We start from the raw sequence: 14,989 nt of genomic DNA on the forward strand, positions 1-14,989 counted from the left end.
GGGAACCCGGTGTAGGTGGAGCTTTCTCAGCCATAGAGATCAAATCACTTCTCAGGCCTGCCTTAGCAGCCCAGGGTCTCATCGGCAATGTGTGCACGAGGAACTGTGTGTGCAGTGAGCGTAGTGGATCCCCAAAACGAACAAGACCTCCCCCAACTGTGTTAACCCAAAAGAAGTTAAGAACATTGAGACAAATAGTGAAAACTTACAGTCCAAGATTCCAATTTGGGGGTTGTGTTATGGCCAATCCTCCTGGCCCCCCTGCCCCACCACCCACCCGCCAGCATTGCTGATTGCCAATTTGCTTGCCATCCGCATTAAGAGGTACCAGGTTTGGCCAGTGCACCGGGGATGGAGTCATTGGCAGCTTGTTGGCCCTTTGCAATGGTATCGGGATTCGGTCTAGTCATCCGTTTCCCTGGACCGTGGATGTGCCACCGTGGACACCCAGTGACCAGGCCTGTTGGAGAGGTGAGGGGGTCGAAATTAGCTGATGTTTGGTCAAAGCCTCGTGTCTTGCATGTTTCTTCGAAAGAGCAGAGTTGCTGGAACTTCCCCTCCAGCCGGAAGATTAAACGGAAGGGATAACCCCAGACATAAGGTACCCCCATGTTCTAGAAATGAGAAGTCGCTGTTCTGAAGGCCCGTCTCTTTTGTAAGGTAAATACCACCAAGTCCTGGTAGAGAGTGGACGGCTGGTCACGGAAGGTAATAGGATGTTTCTCTTGCGCTTTACATAGAATGTCCTCTTTCAACTTAAAGTCCTGCAAGCAGACCAGGATGTCCGCTCGCTGGGGGCCTACTCTGTGCGCCCAATCAATTTTTATCTCAATAGTCAGGGGAGCATCCATCACAAAGCAAAAGAGGTCCAAGACATAGCCCCTGAAAACAGAGCCTTTCGTTTTGTGTGGTGCGCCTCTAATCCAGGTGTTGTTCCGCTGGGACCTGTTCTCCAGGTCTTCAGTGTGCGCCTGTAGGTCCAGCTGATGGTCCCAAAGCCGCAAGATTTCTTGTTGTGTGCTTCCACGTCTTCTGTCTATCCGTTAGCTTGGTCTTCCAGTGCGGAGACCCTATCTCCCAGTAAGTCCACGTTTCTCCTAATTTCCCAGATGTCTGAGGAGTGGTCTCATTGGACCTCTTGAAGGTCATCTCTGAGAGCAGTAAATAGGAATTGCAGGAATGACCGGGCTACCGGTTCTTCTGGGCATTCTTCTTTCTGTGTGTGTTGTGTGGACGGCACAGTTGGGCGCTCACCGGCCTGACCTCCTGGTGGTCAAGAGAGCATTTCTGTTAAGGGTACAATCCTTTTTGGCTCTGGCAGGCGCCATCTGGGCAGGGAGGGGGCTGGCACCTCCTGGTCCGGGTGGAACTGCTATGTGGCAAACCTCAGGGGAGGCTCCTGGAATCTTGACCACCTGATTGCAATGGGGAGGGGAGTAGCCGTTCTCTTGAAGTCACTATTGCACCAAGGAATACTCCTATATGCCAGCTGGGCAATGCTGAGAGAGGGCACAGACTGCTTCCTTGTATCTCCGCGCACCACAAGCCGGCTCCTATTCTGCCAAGACAAGTCACCATTGGTGAAGTACAGAGCTATTGACAACACGCTGTATCCAATCTGCGCATCCAAGCTGCTTTGAGCCCGTGGGCCCGCCAGTCCCCGTTACTCTCTCCTATGCCTCCCACTGTGCCTTAGAAGGAGGGGGCGGAGGTCGAATCACTGCGGCGCAGCACTGGCCCACTGTGTCTCTTTGCGGCCTAGATCAGCCCCTGGGCCCCTGCGTGCCGGCGTGCTCTGGCTATGTGGCCACTACGATTGGATTTTCCAAGACCGCCTCTGCTTCTGGGACTCACGTATGAGGCTTCCGCTGACCCTCCAGGGGCTCCTCTGTGGGCTACCCTGCTTGTAGCTCCGGTCCTCCGGTGTGCTGCTGGCATCGGAGGCACTCTTGTGCAGCACCCGTCTTCCTCAATGGGGCTGCCGCTCCTAGCCCTCCGCTCGCTCTCTCCCTGCAGGACCCGCACGCGTTAGACCAAGACTGCCATCACATGGTCTTGGCGGTTGGCTCTCCAGCAGCTAAAAGTTCCAGCGGGTCAAAAGCTCACCACTTGGGCTCCGGTGATACCCGCCTGCGGCAAATGTTAGCTTTCCTGGGTGATTTTGGCATTGGCTGCGGCACGGCAGGTGGCGGGGCCGAGGAGACAAGAAAGACATGTCTCACTAGCCCGCTATCTTGGCCACGCCCCCAGGTGCTGAGATTTAATGGAACTCTACTGTTTTGCTATTTCATAGACTGTTCGATGGCATGTCGATCTCGACAGCCCCTGGGCAAAACTGCTAGTTTGGGACTTTGATAGTGGACGTCTTGGAATGACTCACATACTGTGTCTCATTGCTGCGGACACCAGAGTCTGTGGTGAGCTATCGATAAGTTAGCATTTTAGTCTAAAAAAACAGTTTGAAAATAACTGTGAGGAAACATGAAGGTTATGGAGTTTGGGGCTTAGAGAAGTTCAGTTAGAATGTATTTATGAATATGCATATTTAGTAGTCACTATTGATTTTGAGCTCGTGTAGATCAAACAAGTAACTCTCTTGATGGCTTATACCTTTTCTACCACTGACACACTCCCAGGTTTGAGCCTCAATTTGGCAGGTACCAGTACCAAACTTTTGGAGTGCCTTTTCTGCCAAAGTCCACCTATAATAATTGATGAAACTGCAAATTGAGGCTGGTTCTCCCAGAAAACTGAGGTTACGTTGATGGTAATATTCGGAGGATTATTTTAGCTGAACATTGCTCTTCTGTTTCGGTTTTTAAACTTAGAATAGACTCAGTAATCTTACCATTTATTTTGCCTACAGGCTCATCTTGATGTGACACTCTGTATTCCATCTCACCTACTCATTTTTAAGTTGGATTGCTTACCAGGTCTATTGTGGAACTACCTGCACTCATATAAATCCTATGTTGGGTATGTTAAGTGGAGTGCTGTGGCTCACTGGTTAGAGGCGGCAGACCCAGAAGCAGAGGATTGCCCGGGACCAGGGTTCAATTCCTGACGCGGCAGGGTTGTGGACCAGGGTCAGCGGACTCGATAATTCTTGCCTCGGTGCGTACTCTAACCAGGGATCACACGCGGCAACTCTGGGCATTAGCTTGCCTTATCTCCACAACGGCCCCCCACATACGCTGGGGATGCCTGATTTCACCCTGGAGATACCCAGGAGGGTCCATCTCACAGGGAAAGCCAGGACGGGTTCCCCAGCGGTCTACAGCGCGGAGATACCCCATGTGGGGTGATTCATGCGCTTTACAAGACATCATTACATTACATTAATCTCAGTATTTGAAATAAAAGAAGAGTGGAATGGGGTAACATACGAAATATGAATATATATGTTCTGTTTACCATTCTTTGTAAACTATTACGGGCATTTGCATTTGCATTCTTTTATTCACAAATATATTTGGAAATACATGTTGTGTAGCTTTTATTATCTAGATGAATGCGTTGGAAAACCAGATTGGTTACACTAATCTCAGTTCCTAAATAGTTTTTTTAAAATCAGAAAATGTAAACCATTGATTGTATGGACATAGAATTATAAATCACTTTAATGAATTTACATATCAGTGACTACACTACTATTGGTCTTCTATTGAGTCTATTGTTTTTACTTTTATTGCTGATGTGTAGGTTTTATTTAAAAAATATCAAAGGCAATTATGTATCTACCTATCGCAATTCTGTAGAGTTTGTTCAAAACGTATTAAAGGCAATTATGTATCTATCTGTTTATCTATCTATCTGTCTATGAATCAATCTATTTATCTGTCTATGTAACTAGTGCTTGTCACTGGGCTTCAGTCCTCTTCTGAAATGTATATGCACAGGGGAGACTGCTATATAAAGCCTATGCTTTCTAACATGCAGTCTGTGAAATGGGTGACCCGCAGCCTGGGGCACTCCGATGCCTGTGGTACACAACAATCATACTAAACACATGCACTGCTCACACTAATGTGAAGTAAGAGACACCCACTTCAACTTCAGGTGCAGGTAAAAAGGCCTGCACTCCGCAACTATCTCATCAGCTGTTGCTAACTGTTAGTTTTGCCCTTGCTTGGCCACGGGGCAGTAGTTAACCAGGCTAAAAGAAGAGCCCATCTCAAAAAAGGTTCAATATTCATATAGAGCCCCTGCCATGGACTGAGCATATGAGTCTCCTGTGAAGTAAATTATGAAAACTGGAGGAAAGCACCTGTGTACCTGCCCTGGAACTTTCCACTCTACCACTTTACTTCCAATAAACCATTCCCAACTCACACAGAAAACACTTTGTTCACTCTTGCAGGTTCCCATGACACTCTACCAAACTGAAGTGAAACAAAGGAATTGTGGGTGATATGTGCTGCCTACCCCCACATTCCCTTTTCGTTCCTAGATCTCCACCAACCAGGGTCAAACAGGATGAGAGGTGGGGGCACTAATGTATTCTCCTTCCATCATTTCAGTAAATCAAAAAGTTGCTGGTGGAGCCTAGCGGTATAGTCGTTGCCAATCCACGCGCAGAGGATGCACCTGCTGCTCTCTTAAATAGCCGCTGCATCTACAGGGATGGTCAGGTGATATACAAAGGATCAGGAGGAAGGGTGGAGAGGGAGGTAGTAGTCGAGGTACATATTATTTATGTAGAGAAGGGTTGAACATTGGGGGAGGAGGATTTGCAGGATGGTATGTATTTTTTTGTACTTCATTGGGAAACAAAGAGTCAGGGTGAGTGAGACTGGAGTGAGTGGCGGTGGTCTGGAGTATTTTGTGGTGCGACAGGCATTAGCGGAGTGAGAGAGGCAAACACAAGGTAGTTTTTTGTGTTTTATGAATGCCACTCCATCAAGGCAGATCAGGGGATTGACAAAGGCTGCCATAGTCAAGATTGCAGGTGGGTAAGTATGAACAAGTAGATGTTTTTCACCTCGAGGTTCTAAGTGAGAGGGCAGCTCAAATTGTGCTCCCAACTACCATGATACTTCATACCTCTTGCTTAAAAAAAATCTCTGTTATTCATAGTTAGTTTTTTATAACTTTAATAAGACAGATGAGACACAATGATACACATGCAAAAACACAAAATGGCTTGTGAAACTATGATGTATGCAGTTGTTTGTCGGACCCACCAGCCAGTAGGATTCAGAGAGGTTTCCTTTTATAGAAACTAGAAACTCACTGGTAATCATATTAAAATGTGTCCCTAGCACTAGGCATGGGCGGAAAATCCGTTCCGCTCGCGGATTTTGCGGATTTTCGGGAAATCCGCAATCCGCGAGATTTGCGAATTTCCCGCAAAATCCGCAAATCCGCGAGCAGCGGATTTTGCTCGCACTGCTCGCACTGTTCGCGTGAGTTCGCGCCCCGCGAATAAGTGCAAAATTGCAGAAATACGATCTTAGCAAAACTGAAAGTAACTACTTACCAGGTTCAAAAGTTCAGGCTCATCATCAGTAGCCATTTCCTGTAGTGCTTCCTGAGGGGCCCCTCCAGAGTTCAGTTGCCAGTTGAAACTATTATGTGACCCTGCTCTGAACCTCAGAATAGTTACACATATGCCACAAAGGTCCTGAATTACAGCTAAGGGAGACAAGCAGGAGCCAGGCTGGAAGTTAAAATCCATTAATCAGCCCCTAATTCATTATTGTCAGTTGGGGCAGGGCAGGTGTTGTAACTAATTTTGCAACAATGAAAGCACTTAGCAAGTGCAAAAGATCACTAATCAGGGCGCACTAAGGAAGCAGGTGCCAGCTAAAAAAATATTCTGTGACACATTAATCAGCCCCAAATTAATTCAGGTCACTTGAGGCAGGGAAGGTGTGCTTTGCTTTGCCGAAAATAATGTACACTGGACAACCAGAGGGTGTGGTGATGAAACAGAGGGTGGCATGGGTGGGCCAGAGGGTGGCATGAGTAGTCAGAGAGTGGCAGTGGTGACAGAGAGTGGCAGTGATGAAGAAGAGTGTCCCAAACAGGCTGGACACGTAGAAACAACAAGTTCGCGAAACTTGCGACCCGACAGGTAAGTTCGCAATTTGCGAAAGTGTACAAAACCCTCGCGAACTGGCAGAAACACGGGCGAACACAAAAAAAAAAAATCCGCAAATTCGCGGGAATTCGCGGATTTTGCGGATTGCGAATCCGCAAATCCGCAAAATTCGCGAACGCGAGATCCGCAAAATTCGCTCATGCTTACCTAGCACTCCTAATCCAACCACACTGGAATCTCTGCTAGAGAAACGTGGGGGGAGAGAAGGTGAGAGGTACAACAAAACACGATAGGTCCATGATTCATTAGTGATGAAAAGAAAAATGTCTACATCGCAGAACCCTTTCTGCCCCCCCCCCGAGGAAATATAAATGTTATGGTCAAGTTGTGTTCCCTAGCGCGTACCCCACCGTCTCCATGTACCAGCTTAAAGTGCATGTAACTTCCCTCCTGTGCCAGCTATGAAGACGCAAATACATTTGCGTCCAACGTTAACATGTCCTCTTTCAGATCCACCCTGAATGGGTCAAATAGTCCGTTCCTAAGTATGCCATGCCAACGTCTTTTTATAGTGTACGTTACATGTTTTTCAGCTCTGGCAAAGTAGGCCCTGAATTTCTGCCATCGAGCCTTTTTTCTGACTTCTGACTCTGAAAGCCTTAGCCCAGGCTGCCTCTGTACCCGTGAACTCTGACTTACTTCCAGCGCGGCCCACCGCGCTCAGCTCAGCCTGCTGCCTGCCAAGACTGACTATAACCTTTGAGTTATCTGTTCCGCTCCTCGAAAATACATTCCTGCCTACTAGCTTCAGTAAACATCCCCCTCAGCTACAGGGCCAAAGGGCCGACCTGTCTCCGTGCAAGTAATTCACAGCCTCCGTTACCATGCTCCCATGGAAGGCCCATGCCCCCACATTTCTCATGCAGACACTTAGGCGCTTATACACGCATTCATAGTCAGTATAGAATAGCCTCTGCCCCAGAGACCTTTTCCGTCCAGATAATATGGTTCCCAAACATCAGATATCAGATATGATAGAAGTACGAGTTGATCTGACATGCCAGACTTCTGTCTCTTTCCGTCAGTTTAAATGTCAAGCCCCCTGCACCCTCCAGTTTCACGTCAATCACACGTCATGCAGCTGCGCGCGCATCCAAGCTTCCGATTTCTGCTGACATTGCAACATTTCTGTTTAGTGCCACCCCCTAGTGACACCTACCTGTGACGTTTCTAGCACACACCTCCAGTTCACGCCTAGTTCACGCCTAGTCCACGCCTTCTGATTACGTACTAGTAACACGTGGATCCTGTTATCTTGTCTTCTCTCAGCTGTTACGCCTACTGTATTGCTTCCTATGACATGAATTAAGTATATAAGCTATGTACTGTCAATAAAATGTAGCGCTCTATCCCTTATTCCACCCCTGTGGTGGGAAGAACATGATATTCTGGTCTTGACCATTCCTTTTTGAGGAATAAAACCCCTAAGAACTCTAACACCACGGACTCTGGTTCTTTCTTTCCGACTTGAGTTATTATTGATTAAGTACTTACCTGCATAGAAATTAAGACGGTAAATTATATATTTACATCACCCCCACGGCTTACAGCAATAATGAATCTCTTGTGCAGCCTTCCCAAAAGTTAGGTTAGGCCAGTTGGTCTTTGTTCTCTCTTCCATCTTTAGGTCACAGTCTACCAGACAGCGCCACTGTCTGATTATGCTAAAGACATCTTGGGGTCTTTCAGAAAGTTGACCTAGGACTGCATTCCGCCTTGTGTTTGGCTTTGTGGTATGTAACTCACAATTTATTGCTTTCCATTTGCTGGCTTTATTTGCTTTAGGCTGTCCAGGTTCAATTTGACCCTCCACTTGCCTAAACTGTATTTATGGTATTCTTATACAAACTTGTTTTCTGTAAAAAGCCTTTTAAATCTTGTTCTTATCTAGTCACGTTTCCTGGGCTTAAACAGACAGAGGTCAAATACCAAGCACTGTCTTATCCTTCCGAGTGCTCCCTTTCTTAAAACAGTGCTACGCAAACAAATGATGAACGGAATGCTGAATAAATCATACATTCACCCCCAGTCAAGAGATCTGGGTTAAATCCATTGTTCATTTGCTCACCATGCCCCCCCGGTTTAGACTCAGCCATATGCAAATCAGCCTTGACCCTGTGCCTCATGGGAACAGTCTAGACCGAACTGCCAAGCCAGGTCCTCCCTAGACCGGAAACAAGCATCCTGGGACTGGTTTCTGGGTATAACCCTTCATCAACCAGGCTAGGTTGAATCCAGTGGCACAGTGAGCAAGGGACCAACATCTGGGCATACCCATCCCACTTAGGGTGAAAAGTGCTACGCAAACAAATGATGGACGGAATGCTGAATAAATCATACATTCACCCCCAGTCAAGAGATCTGGGTATAAATCCATTGTTCATTTGCTCACCATGCCACCCCAGTTTAGACCCAGCCATATGCAACTCAGTCTTGATCCTGTGCCTCATGTGAACAGTCCACACCGAACTGCCAAGCCAGGTCCTCCCTGGACCGGAAACAAGCATTCTGGGACCGGTTTCTGGGTATTACTCGTCCTCAGCCAGGCTAGCTCTAATCCAGTGGCACAGTGAGCAAGGGACCCACGTCTGGGCATACCCATCCCACTTAGGGTGAAAAGTGCTACGCAAACAAATGATGGATGGAATGCTGAATAAATCATACATTCACCCAGTCAAGAGATCGGAGTTAAATCCATCATTCTTTTGCTCACCATGCCACCCCAGTTTAGACCCAGCCATTTGCTAATCAGTCTTGACCCTGTGCCTAATGGGAACAGTGCAGACCGAACTGCCAAGCTAGGTCCTCCCTGGACCGGAAACAAGCATCCTGGGACCGGTTTCTGGGTATTACCCTTCATCAGCTAGGCTAGCTTGAATCCAGTTTCTTTAAACAGCCCTGTAAATCTTGTTCTTATCTCGTCACAGTGGCTGTGCATTTAAGGACCAAGGTGAAATGTCAGGTGCTATCTTCAGAGGGCGCTTGTTTACTTGTCTTTCTCTGATTTCAACATGATAGGATTTATGTGACAATCTTGCTGGATACAGGGGGCAGATGCAAAACAGTTTTTTTCTAGCAAACAACAACATTTAAATGAACTTTGTAAGTATTTCAGTATATATTATAGTTAAATAATTTGTTGTTATTTCTAGGATATTATAGGATTAAAACAAATCTTTACACAGTGGTAATGCAGTTTCCACACATTTTCATCTGTGCACTGTATAGTTTTATTAGTAAAAGTGTATGTCTTTGCAAATGTAATGGCATTTCAATTGAAAATGTGTTGTCTGTAACGGCAGTGCACTACCACACCATGCATACTCCACTCTCCGCTACTCCACTATACTCTGCACCACTCCACTTTACACCATGTCACTGCAGTCTGTGCCACAGCACTCTTCTCCACTTCACTCTATGCCACGGCACTCTACTCTGCACCACTGCACTCTACTCCACTCCACACTATTGCACTCTACTCTGCACCACTCCACGCCATTGCACTCTGCACCACTCCACTCTACGCCACCTCTCTACCCTACTTTATACTAATTCACTCTTTGCCACTCTACTCTACACCACTGCACTCTACACCACTCCAGCCTAGGCCACACCAATCTACTCAGCACAACTCTACTCTATGCCACTGCACTCTACGCCACTCTGCAACACTTCACTCTATGCCAATGCACCTTACGCCAATGTACTTTACTCTGTAACACTCAACTCAACGCCACTGCACTGTATGCCAATCCACGACATTCTAATCTACTCCACCTTATTCTATATCATGACACTCTATGTCACTTTATGCAACTGCACTCTACCCCGCACACTCCACTCTACGCCACTTCACTCTACTCTGAAACAATCTACTCTACACCACTGTACTCTACGCCTCTCTAATCCACTCTACACCACTCTGCTCTTAACTACTGCACTCTGGGCCACTGCACTCTGAGGCTACTGCACTCTACGTCACTGCACTCTAAGCAACTGCACTATACTCTGCATCATTGTATTCTATTCTAAACCACTCTACACAACTGCATTCTGACACTCTACTCTTCGCCACTGAACTCTACCCCAGTCTGCTCTGCATTACCCCACCCTATGACACTGCACTCTACACCACTCTGTGCTACTGTACTCTGCATCACTCTACACCACTGCACTCTATGCCACTCGACTCTACTCTGCGACACTGGCTACTGCATCACTCAACTCTATGCCACTGCACTCTGCCCCACTCCACTCTACTATGCACCACTCTAATCTATCACACTGCATTCTATGACGCTGCATTGTACGCCACTGAATTTGATGCCACTGCACTCATCGCCACTATACTCTGCAACACTCGACACCAATAAACTTTACAGATGTCCACTCCACTGTACACCACTCTACGCATCTCCAGAATGTCACTTCGAATACACATCACTCTCTGCCACTCCACTCTACAAGATTCTACTCCATTCTTTGTCATTGCATTCTATGACACTCAACACCAGTCTTCTTTACGCCACTAACTTTTAGCCATGCTGAACAGCAGCAACGCTGGTGTACAATGTGGCTAAAACACCTGTGAAAAATTATGGCTTCTCCTTGCACAAATAAACCTCCATTTGTAAGGCTACCAAATTGAGGACCAGGATCCAAAAAAATGTTTACCTCTAAATCATCTGAAATTATTTTCATGTCTTAAAGAAGGTATGGCACGAATTGTAAATCTCCTCTCCTGCCTTTGTGGCTACTTTGGGCCACCATTCCTTTTTTATCTAGGTCAACTATGATTACATGAGCTCCTAACATTGTGTTTTCTGAGTTCTTTATGGCCTTTGTTTCCGACGGTGAAGAAAGCCGAGCTCTGTTTTGGGAAAGTGTTGGATTCTTGACCTCAGGTCTGCATCATTTGGGAGTTTAAGGATCCACAGATCCCTAATTGTATTCACCCTTGCTGCACCGTACTGATGCTTCAATCTTGCCTTTTCTTGTAAATTTGATGTTGCTGCCCTTGAATTCCTTTTATTGTTCTGGTCATTTGCACGCCCTTTCACTCATTTTCCTAGCCTCTTGACAATGCGTTCGACTTTCTCTGCTCTGGTATTACTCCCTCACAGAAAGCTCTCCTTTGAGGAGACATTGTCCTAAATCCTCCATATAAACTGTTACCGCCCTCATAAAATCTCCAGAATAATACATTTCCCTTGTCTAAGATTGACTTCTTGGAACGTTCAATTCTCAGCCTCATACCTCCTTGTCTGCCACTGAGGCGGATCTTGCCAGAAAACAAATCTTATCCTTACAAGCTTCTGACTTGTTCTCCTCTGAGCCTTAAGTACATCGTAGAGTGATTCCAGGCTTATACATTCTCTCCCACTTCCACCCTCTGCAGTTAGTACTTGGAGTTATAGAATGCCAGTCCTGACACCATCCAGAAACCTACTTTTGCGTGCATGACCATGCAAAGGGACCGTGACCCAACCATATGGCTTGGGCATCTTTCATTCACCCTCTTTGCTTGGTCCAGCTCTCTCCAGTGCCACAACCACACATAAAATAAGGTGGCTCCATTCCCAGCTTCAGGATGGTGGAGCAGGACTTACTCTGTTTATAAACTCAGGTATACTACAGAAATATATATCAGATTCCAAACTTCTGTTATGTTATGCTATCAAAACTTAATATAGTGCAATGAACCAGCCCTGAAGGGGTATCTCGGAGCTGAAGAGCAGATCCAGATGAGAGAGGAAGAAAAGAAGTGCAATCAAAACAGCCAGGTTTTAAGTAGCTTTTTGAGACAAACAAAATATAAACAAATGTGACTGTGAAATGGGAGTCTGTTCCAATGAACAGGAACCAGGTATGAGAAAGAGTCTGACTGTACGAATACGGCGTGGGCGGAGCAAGAATTGATCCTTGGATCTCAGATTTCTTGTGGACTGATACATTTTAAGTTTGTTTTGAAGGTATGCCGGCTCTTTACCTAAAAGAGATCAGTGTACCAGGCACAGTAACTTAAAAATAGCTTGCTTTCTGATAGGAAAACAAGGCAATGATCTGAGAATAGGTTCTGAGGAGGCAAGACAAAAGAACAGGTGGAGTATTGTCCATTGACATTATCTTGGCAGTATTCCCTGTATGCTGGAAGAAGAACTTTGACTCCTCTTTAATTGGGACCAACGGAAGCTTCTCAGGTTTTTTAAGGTTGCTAGAAGAGATGTGCTGCTGGTCCTATCCACATCCTGACCTGCTCTCTATGGTCTTGAAATGGTGCCACGCTGGAGAAAAAGGCAATATTGACTTTTCCATCACTTTTCAATCTCTACACTCCAATTGTTGATACTAGGTACAGTTCTATTTGTTATCTTCTTTCTTATCACTGCATATCCTCAAGTCTGCCATTGACAATACCTGTGGGGGTGCCCAATGTTTTGCAATTGTTTCTCTATTTTTGAGACAATGTTTGAAAAATCAACTCCATTAGATTCTGCCTCATACTCTATGTGATATAAACAAAGCAAGGTACAAGAATATCTGTAGTCTCTGTCTCCTTTAGATGTTGTCTAGATATCACGATGCATTGGAGAAATTTATGATACAGGCAGAGGTTAAATGAGTCTACACATTTATGTGGAGGGACTTACCATGACGTCACCAGTTTGATTTAATTGCTGTGGTAAAAGCAGAAAACTAAATTTTATGTCATGTAACAGCCCCAAAAAATAGACACAACAACATTGTTTGTAGACATAGTAATAGGCCACAGGCCTATTACAAATTTGAGTCCTTTTTCAAATAATTCATACATAATCTGCCCTAAAATTAAATTGATTATCCCAGAACATTTTTCAGTCATTTCCAGGTAAATTGTTTCAGTTCTGGTAAACAATTATTTATTTATTACCGGGTGGAAGGGTTTAGCTTCCAGCACCATCTTATTTTCGCTTTAGGTTAAATGTCACTTACAGAGGATTTCCATCAATTTCAGTCTGGTTTAAGATCCAGACCCAGGCTAGTTCCGAGTCCAGTATTCACGAATGCCACCTTTGTGTTGGAGCACCATCACATCCTTCCTGAGGACCTTCCATGGTTAAAGCTGCGTGGCCCTTGGGCATCAAACTCCGGCAATATTCCACTTGTTGTAGAAGTTGCTCCCTAATGTGTAAGGATCAACCTATTACTCCTCCTGCACAGGAATAAAAACAAAGAGAACATAGGTTAAAATAGTACAAAATGTGTAAAGGTTATTACAGGGTAAGCTTTCCATGCCACAGGTTTAAAAAATGGAATGCCAGGCAACACTTTTTATCCACATTGATGAACTGTCGCTGCAACTATGTCTCCATTACAAAGGGCACACAGGCGAAACCTTGGATTGGTTGCCTGCCCGGCGCCCTTAGAGGGAGGAAGGCTTTCAGTATCTGGGAATTTTCATTACCCCACACAGAGAGAGATGCAGTCACCGTAACCTGTGAAAGGTCCTACAGAACTTCAAACAAGATGCGGAGAGATGGAAAGACTTCCCTTTATCTTTGCTCAGAAGAGCAGCTATTTTTAACATGGCCGACGGTGAAGGAGCTCTTCCATCGGGCTCCTGAGTTAAGGGATCGCCATTGGCGTAAATCTCTGCTTAACTCTGCCCATCGAGCCATCAAACTGACTCATTAACTTAGCTGTCTGCTCCTTACCTGAATTCCAGGAACACTCGATTTGCAGGACAATATCCGTCTCCTCTCTGCAGCGAACTCTGACCGGTAATTGACAGTCTCCTCGACGGGGCTCCCCGAGGCTGCTCTCTCTCTCCGTGAACAAGGAATCCACATCCACTGTGAATTCGCAACCAGAGAGTATCCGATCACCCTAACGCCTGGCAACTCGGTAATGGCTAGCACGCCGAAACGCCTCCCTCACCCGGTTCCCCTGCAAGCTGAGCGGGACTGGGTTGGGTCAGGCGCAATCTGGCAACACCTCTCGGATCTGTTGAGCGCCGCATTGGAAGTTGGCAGCGCGCTGCAGTTCGCCGTTCCCTGCGAGGACCCACTTCTCCTGACTCGCGGCCTTTTACATCAGCGGGCCTCGGACGGAAGTTTAATCCCTGGGCACGTCTTCAACGCCCGACGTGACGCTTCTACCGGTCGAGCTGCGGGGACATCCTGCCATAGACTTCATAAGTACTTTTGTATGTCCACGATACCTTCATCCTTTGTAGCGCTCGACTGCCAGGTTACCCTCCCCACTCAGCCCGGCACCACTCTGTGTGCTCACTCAGCTGCATCCCATCTGACGCCACACCGGACCCAAGGTGAGCCCCACGATGCGCGCATAATTATGCCCGTAGCTTCGTTTGAGGCCCCGATACTGGCCCAGTTCTGCTCTCATCACCGGATCAGCTCCCCGCATTGCTTGCAGATAGTTTGAACTGGCTCTGGCAATGGGAAATCTCGGACTGGCATCATGTGATTTTGTTTTGTTTTGTTTTAATCGTACAATCACAACACATATCGTGCTAGACAGGCACACCACATCTCCTGACTTTGACTTTGGAAATTTACCTCAGCCACTTTCTCACAGGCAAATTCGAAATTAGGTTGTTTCCACTCTCAACTGGCAGCCATCTTGTAACGGCTACCTACTCAGGGGCATCCATCCGGTAACTGCTCCCTTCTGCTAACCTGGTGTCCCCCTCCTATGCACATGGAATACTTGCTTCCATCGTTTAACAGCCCCCACCCCTCTGCCCATCTGCTGCTGTGCATTGACTTATCAGATTAACGCGGCTACATCTCGTCATAACATTTACACATCATCAGTAATCACTACACATGGCGCCACACTGGGACTGGTGGAACTTTCAGGGATCTCTTCAGCAACCGTCACATT

Source organism: Lissotriton vulgaris, chromosome 10 (assembly GCF_964263255.1).
Source record: "Lissotriton vulgaris chromosome 10, aLisVul1.2, whole genome shotgun sequence".
In the NCBI taxonomy this organism is placed as follows: Eukaryota; Metazoa; Chordata; class Amphibia; order Caudata; family Salamandridae; genus Lissotriton; species Lissotriton vulgaris.